The sequence below is a fragment of the Octodon degus genome, unplaced genomic scaffold, assembly GCF_000260255.1.
Source record: "Octodon degus isolate 3935 unplaced genomic scaffold, OctDeg1.0 scaffold00024, whole genome shotgun sequence".
In the NCBI taxonomy this organism is placed as follows: domain Eukaryota; kingdom Metazoa; phylum Chordata; class Mammalia; order Rodentia; family Octodontidae; genus Octodon; species Octodon degus.
The window spans coordinates 14928813-14937284 of NW_004524600.1; positions in this window are offsets into that span (position 1 = coordinate 14928813).

Here is an 8472-nt window from a genome sequence, read left to right on the forward strand (position 1 = left end):
GCCCGAGGGGATGGGAGAGGGTCCGTCCCACGCTGCGCCTGGGCTGGGACTGGTCCTGCCGGCGCAGGGTAGCAGGAAGCTCTCCACACACTCACCGGACCTGGGCTAGGACTCGAGTTTTGTGGTTTAAATAGCATTCTTATCTACACTTTATTTGTAAGAACTTGACTATTTTATGTTACGAAAAATCATATTCCATCCAGATACAGTGGCTACACTTAAATTTGCAACAGTTGAGCAGCTGAGACAGGGTAATTCCTAATTAAAGTCCTCCCTTGAGAACTTACTAGAGCCTCATATCAAAATAAGACTCATTGAAGGCCATACATTCAATTCTCTAGGGCAATAAAGGCACACACACACACACACACACACACACACATACGCACACACAGAAATCATATCACTGTCTGAGAGAAAGATGCTCCTCAATAAACATTAACTTCATTTTTATCATTGACCAAGCCCTTATGAAATGTACAGTGCAGTCTCTCCTCTACTTAGAAGAATTAGACTTTTGATGGTGCTGGGAAGATCGTTCAGTAGAATAAGTGCTTCCCTGGCAAGCACAAGGGTCTGAGTTCAATCTCTGGTTCCAGCAAAAAAAAAGACCTTTGATGAAGAAATAATACTAACAATAGCAATCCTGATGACACAAGTAATAATTTTCAAATTAAAAAATAAATGTTGATATTGAAAAGAAATTTTGGGCAGGGGAAATAACTCAGTAGAATAAGTGCTTGCCTGGCAACTGCAAGGTCCTGAGTTCAATCCTTGGTACCACAAAAAAAAAAAAAAAAAAAAAGAAAAAGAAATTTTGTTAACCTAAAGTACCAATGAAGATAGAAATGGGAACCAGCACAAATAAAAGTTATAAACTCTGCATTTTAACATCATGACCAATTTTGAGTTGTTTATTGGACAGAGAACAGATGTTTTGCCCAAATAAGAACTGATTTAAAAGTATTTTACTCATTCATTTGATTGTCCTTGAAAATAAAATAAATAAAATCAGTTACTTGGCTATGTCATCTTATAGTCAAATTCTTACCAATAAAGTATAGAGAAAATTGTTACTTAAGCCACAATACCCAAGTTGTAGCAATATATGTTGAGTGCCTTTATGTGTTACTGTGGCTTATATTCATATATGGAATATTCACAATGGAAAAACATACAAATTTGCCTGAGGTTCAGATTAGTGAAAGGGTAGTGGATAAAACCTTAAACTATACCGCATAATTATGCATGCCATTTAAAGACTTAAAGTGTAGAAATTTCAGGGCTTCATATACCATCGACAAATTGCTATATTGAAGTACAGAGCATTATGTGTCCATAAATATTAATTAGAATCTACTGTTAAGGGAAGCAAATCGGTTACACTTAAAACCTGAATATAATGTGGTGGTATCTAAGAGACAGTAAAGATGGGAATGTGAAAGGAATTAGAGTAGCATTGCAGTATTTGGTTAATTAACGAAAGGTCCTAAAGCAGAGAAACCAGATCAAGATTGGGAATTTACACAAGTTGAATCCATTGTAGTGGAGGAGACACTCTAAAGGTATATTTTAGTTCAAGAAAGTATGACATTTTGTCTATAATTTTCACTCCTAGTGTTTGAGTCATTTCAGGCTGCTGTAATGGAATATTGTACTACACACTGGGTGTCTTATAACAAAAATTTAATTTTCATATTTTTGGCGACCAAAAGTCATGGTGCCAGCATGAATGAATAAGCTTTGACACTTTTCCAGGCAGCAGAAAGTTGATTTCTGAATATGTCCTCACAAAGCAAGGAGAAGGGACAGCTTCTGGCTACTCTACGTGCAGGACCTGCTCGTCCAAGCACAGGCACAATGTGGGTGACACCATCTTCCACATCCTGGGGGCCCCCCTACCACTCGCAGCACCCCACCCTGCCCTCCATGTGAGAATTCCTACTGCATTCTAGGGACACTCAGATCCAGTCCTAGCTCAGGTCGAGTGAGTGTGTGGGAGAGCTACTTCTTCACTCTACTCCACCTTGTCCCCTCCAGACTCAGCTCAGGCCTGACATACAGGCCTGAGGTGAAACCCTGCAGCTGCAATCCATGCAAAGAGAGTAGGGGACAGAAGCACCCACCTAGTCCAGGAGCAGAACATCTTGCCAGAGGGGCACAACTGGGTGGCATCAGGAAGAAGCTGAGCACAGGAGCCAGACCCAAGCCAGGCACAGCGAGATTAATTCAACTTTAGTAGATTTGCATCTGAACTTCAGTAGGTGCTAAGGTTATAACTGCACCAAAGGTCAGAAGACAGTGCTAAAATAAATGACAACGAAAAGGAGCAAAGTGCAATCTCCGACCCCAAGTACACCCATAACAAGTACAGAGGACACTAACACAGAACAAATTGGGAATCACATAGCTGAAATCAATGAATTAATGGCTTCTGAAATAAAGAAACAAATTCAGAAACATATAGGGAAACTAAGATTAGAAATGAAAAAAATAATTCCCTGAATAAATAGCATCTGCAGTAAAGAATCAAATGCAGAAACATACGGAGGAAACTCAATGCCCACCCAGAAAAAGTGCAGAGGACACCAGCTCAGCTCAAATGTATGAATTAATCGCATCAATAGTAAATAAGCAACAGCAGAAAGTTATAGAGGAACTCAGAGCGGAATTATTTTCTGAAATAAAAAAAGAATTCTCTGAAGTCATAGCATCTGAAGTAAGAATCAACTACAGAAACATAGGGAGGAAACTCAATCTGAAAAAAACCCTGCAGTAAAAGAATTTATAGCTGCTTCTAAAGAAGACATTGATAAAAAAATAGAGGAGATTAGAAAAATGATGGATTCCTCGAATGAGCAATACAGGAAAGAAATAGATCGCATGAAGCAGAGTCAAAGAGATATAGAAGAATTTAAAATCTCAATCACAAGTTGGCAAAACCGTTAAAGTGAAAGTGAAGACAAAGATTCAGATCTTAAAGACATCTGTGTAGCTAGTGAAAAGGTAAGAAAGGAAATCTTAAAAACAACTAGGATGCAGGAAAAAATAATCCATCACCTGCCAGACGATGCAAAGATGAACAATGGAGAAAAATAGGCATCAATGAGAAAGAAGGAGTTAATGCAAATGACATTAAAAAAATATGGGCAGAAGTAATAGCAGAAAATTTCCCAAATATAAGGAAACAATTTGACATTCAGTAACCGAAGTATACAGAATGCCAAGTAACCTCAATCAAATGAAAAACACACCGAGACATATAATAGTCAAGATCCCAGAAATTCAACACAAGAATAATATACTGAAAGCTGCTAGAGAAAGGAAACACATCACATACAAAGGAATACCCATCAGAATTACGGTGTACTTCTCTTCACAAACCATGAAGGCAAGAAGAGAATGCAGCAGAGTACTTCAAGTCCCCTATGAAAACAAATTCCAGCCCAGACTATTACACCCCACAAAACTCTCTTTCAATTTGATGGAGAAGTGAAATACTTCCATGACAAAGAACAACTAAAGAATTTTATGGTGATAAAGCCAACCCTATACAGACTACTGAAAGATGTTCTTGAGCAGGACCAAAATGATCAGAACTCCACAAATGAAATCAGAAGAAACCAACTGACTAGGGCAAGCAATTAAACACAGGAAAAAAAGGAGTAAACGACAACAGGTAAATAACATGTCAATCATGAGTCAATACATCTCAATTATAACTATCAATGTAGATGGACTCAATTCACCAATTAAGAGAATTAGACTGGCACAGTGGATTAGGAAACAAAATCCAACATTATGCTATATGCAAGAAACACATTTAATTCATAAAGACACTCATAGACTGAAAGTCAAAAGATGGAAAACAATATTACACCCACAAGAACCTCAGAAAAAAGCAGTAGTAGCAATCCTATTCTCAGACAGTCTCAACTTCAAACCAACAATGATAAAGCAAAATAAAGAAGGCCCCTATATACTGGTTAGGGGAAAAATTCAAGAGGAATAGCTAACACTCATAAATATATATATGCACCAAACACGGGAGCACCCAAATATACAAAGCATATCTTAATGGACATGAAAAATCTTATATCTAATACCGCAATATTAACAGGAGAACTTAATGCCCCCTTATGCTGAAAAGGTAGGTCAACAAGACAAAAAATTAGGAAAGAAATAACAGATCTGAACGAGAGCTTGAAACAAATGGACTTGGTAGACATATTCAGAATGTTCCACCAAAACACAGATGAATACACATTTTTCTCAGCTGCACATGGGTCATTTTCTAAAATACACCACATACTGGTTCATAGGTCATGCTTAACTATACGCATGAAAACAAATTATTCCATGCATATTATCTGACCACACTGCAATGAAACTGGAGATAAATGACAAAAGAAACTAGAAAATAACCCTAAATACGTGGAAATCAAATGACACCGTACTCAGTGACCAATGGGTCACGGATGAAATTAAACAAGAAATTCAATAATATCTTCAATTCAATGAAAATTCAAGAGCAACTTATCAGAATTTATGGGACACAATAAAAGCTGTTCTCAGAGGGAAATTCATAGCTGTGAACTCACACATTAGGAAAACACAACAGGAACAAATAAATACTCTAATGATGCGCCTTCAACAACTAGGAAAGGAAGAGCAAACCAAACCCAGAGCACAAAGACGGGAATAAATCATAAAGATTAGAGTAGAAATTAAATCAAGTGAGATGAACAAAACAGTTCAAAGAATTAACGAAGCAAAACTTCATTCTTTGAAGGATTAAATAAAATTGATAACCCTTTAGCTAACCTCATCAAAAGGAGGAAAGAAAAAATTCAAATACAAGCAATAAGGAATGAAAAAGGGTATAATTACCACAGACCCAGTGGAAATTCAGAAGATTCTCAATAGCTACTTTGAGAATCTTTACTCTCAAAGAATAGAAGACACAGTAGAAATGGACAGATTCCTAGAAAGGTACAAATTACCACAACTGAATCAACAAGATATAAATACTCTCAATATCCCAAAACCAGCCAATGAAATACATGATGTAATTAAAAACCTATCAACAAGGAAAAGTCCAGGTCTGGATGGATTCTCAGCTAAATTCTAAAAGGAATTTACAGATCATGTAGTCCTTACAATCCTCAAATTCTTCAATGAAATTGAAAAGGAAGCAGTCATCCCAAAATCATTCCTGGAGGCAAGTATTATACAGGTACCAAAACAGGGGAAAGATGCAACTAAGAAAAAGAACTACAGGCAAATCTCCCTCATGAACATAGATGTCAAAATCCTCAATAAAATCTAGCAAATAGAATACAGAAAATCATCAAGAAGATCATATACCATGACCAGGTAGAATTCATCCCAGGTATGCATGGATGGTTCAATATTTGAAAATCTATAAATGTAATTCACTATATCAATAGAGCAAGCCTAAAAATCACATGTTCATCTCAATTGATGTAAAAAAAGTATTTGACAAAGTGCAACACTCATTCATGTTCAAAGTCCAACACAAAATTGGAACAGATGACCTCTATTTTATTTTGGTAAAAAACATTTATGAAAACCCAATGGCTAACATAATCCTAAATGGGAAAAAACTGAAAACTTTTACTCATAGATCTGGTACAAGAAAAGGTTGAGCTCTATCACCACTCCTGTTCAATATACTTCTGGAATCATTAGCTACAGCCATTAGACAAGAGACAGAAATAAAAGGAATAAGAATAGGTAAAGAAGCAGTTAAATTATCAATATTTGAAGATGACATGATACTTTATTTGGAAGACCCAAAAAAACTCTACCAAAAAGCTACTAGAACTACTTCAGAAGTTCAATAGTATAATAGGTTATAAAGTCAATACCCAAAAGTCAGTAGCATTCCTCTACACAGATAAAAAAAAACACACTGACAGGGAAATTACAGAAACAATACATTTTACAATAGCACCGAGGAAAATGAAATACCTTGGAATTAACCTAACTAAGAAAGTCAAAGATCTTTTCAAGGAAAATTACAGTAATCTGAAAAAAGAGATCGTAGAGGATTTCAGAAAATGGAAAGATATTCCATACTCCTGGATAGGAAAAACCAACATTGTGAAGATGGCCATACTCCCAAAATTGCTGTACAGATTTAATGCAATCCCTATCAGACTACCACCAACATACCTTACAGAGGTAGCAAAATCATTCCTAAAATTTATCTGGAACCAGAAAAGACCTAGAATAGCAAAGGCAATCCTGGCAATAAAGACAAGGCAGGAAGCATTACAATTCCTGACTTGAAGTTATACTACAAGGCTACTGTGATAAAATCAGCATGGTACTGGCAACAAAATAGACCGTAGGATCAATGGAATAGATTAGAAGACACTAAAGCCCTTACGAACACACTCAGTCACCTTATCTTTGACTAAGGTCCAAACATACTCACTGGAAGAAAGATAGCCTCTTTATCAAATGGTGCTGGAAAAACTGGCTCTCTACATTACAAAAACCTAAACTTGATCCAGGTCTATCACCATGCAGTAAGCTAAAGTCAAAATGGATTAAAGATCTAAACATTTTAAACAGAGACACTAAATCTCCTGCAAGAGAAAGTAGGAGGAACTCTTGAAGACATAGGGGTAGGCAAAGAGTTCATGAACAAAAATCAAATCACACAAGAAACACTTGAAAGAATTAACAACTGGGGCCTGCTATTACTGAGATGTTTTATGCGTGTAACAAGAAATTACAAACAAAGTGAAAAGACAACCCACAATTTTGGAAAAAATCATGGCAAATAAGTACTCAGACAAAAGTCTGGTCTCTGGATTCATAAAGAACTAAAAAACACTAGGGCCCCAAATTTAAAGACCCCATCCAGAAATGAGCATCCGTGATGAACACATGCTTCTCAGAGGAAGAAATTAAAGAAGTGAATAAATGTGTGAAAAAATACTCCACATCACTAGACATACATGAAATGCAAACTAAAACAACACTGAGATATCATCTCACCCCAGAAAGAATAGCTATCATAAAGAAATCATCCAACAACAAATGTTGAAGAAGCTGTGGGAAAAAGGAACCCTTCTCCACTACTGGCAGGAATGTAGACTGTTGTAACCTTTATGAAAATCAGTGTGAGGACTCCTTAGAAAACTTGGACTGGAAATCCCATTTAATCCATCTATTCCTCTACTGGGAATTTTTCTGGAGGATCTGAAAACATCATATCATAGGAATATATATGTGCTTATGTTTATAGCACAACAATTTGTGATAGCCAAATCTTGGAAACAAACAAGATGCCCATCACCTGAGGAATAAATGAAAAAGATGTGGTATTTTTACACAATGTAGTATTATGCAGCTATTAAGAATGATAAATTCAAAGTCTTTATATTGAAGTGAATGCCACTTGAACATATACTCATAAGTGAAATAAACCAGACACAAATGTGTAAATATCGTATAGTTTCCCTAGTATAAGAGCTCAAAAGAAGAAATACAAATAGAAAAGTATAATACAAGTAAAAGGAAAGCAAGAACTCGAGGACTAACTAATCAAGAGAGGGAAAGGAAAAGAGCTAAGAAACATGACAGTGATAAGGCATACAGTTATCTGTAGAAGACAGGCAAGGCAATGTTCCTGAGAATCTTTAGAAGATTTTTGAATCTAGCAGTTATTTGTAAAGATTCTCACCCTAACTATATACACTGACTCCTGTGAACTAAGCAACTGCACTGAAGATCGCAATTTGTAATAGTAGGTTCATGCTTGGAGTGCCTGTCATTCTGGTCTTCTGAATAAAGGGCTGCTTGTCATGACATGCCAGTTGCTACTGTGCTGTTTCTTTGGTAGATGTTTGTTAAAAAGGAAGGAGGTGGTTAATGAAGGCAGGAGATAGGAAAACGAATGTTGTGGGACTGTCCTGCTTCAAGGTTGTTTATGGTTAGATTTCTGGACTTATATGTAAGCATAAGAACTGTATAACACTCTATGCCTATTTTTAAAATATATTTTAATTTTAAATGTCTTTTCATCATATTCTGTAGGGACTTAAAGTTCAACATATCAATACTTGATGAAAAAATCCTGTTTCATGTTATGCCTAAGATGTTTCATAGTCAGATAGATAGTGAGCTTAAGCTTAACAGTCTAGGTTGTATGGTAATAAGAATAAGCTTTTCTTCAGGAAGGTTAATAACCTAAGTTTGCCGACCAAAATTAGAGAAAAAGGAGGGCTTCAAAGAAAGTCAACGTTTTGGCCCTAGCCTTCTAAGGTCAATTAAGACTCAGGACATATGAAAACTTGTACTCTAACATCATGTAACACAGTAGTGTCCCAAATTTTCCAAACAAGGAGATTATGGGCCAAAGAGGAAAGTGATTGATGATGTAGAGTGTGCCTAAGGAGAGTCACATGGAGAGAAAACATTCTCTCAGGCTTTCAC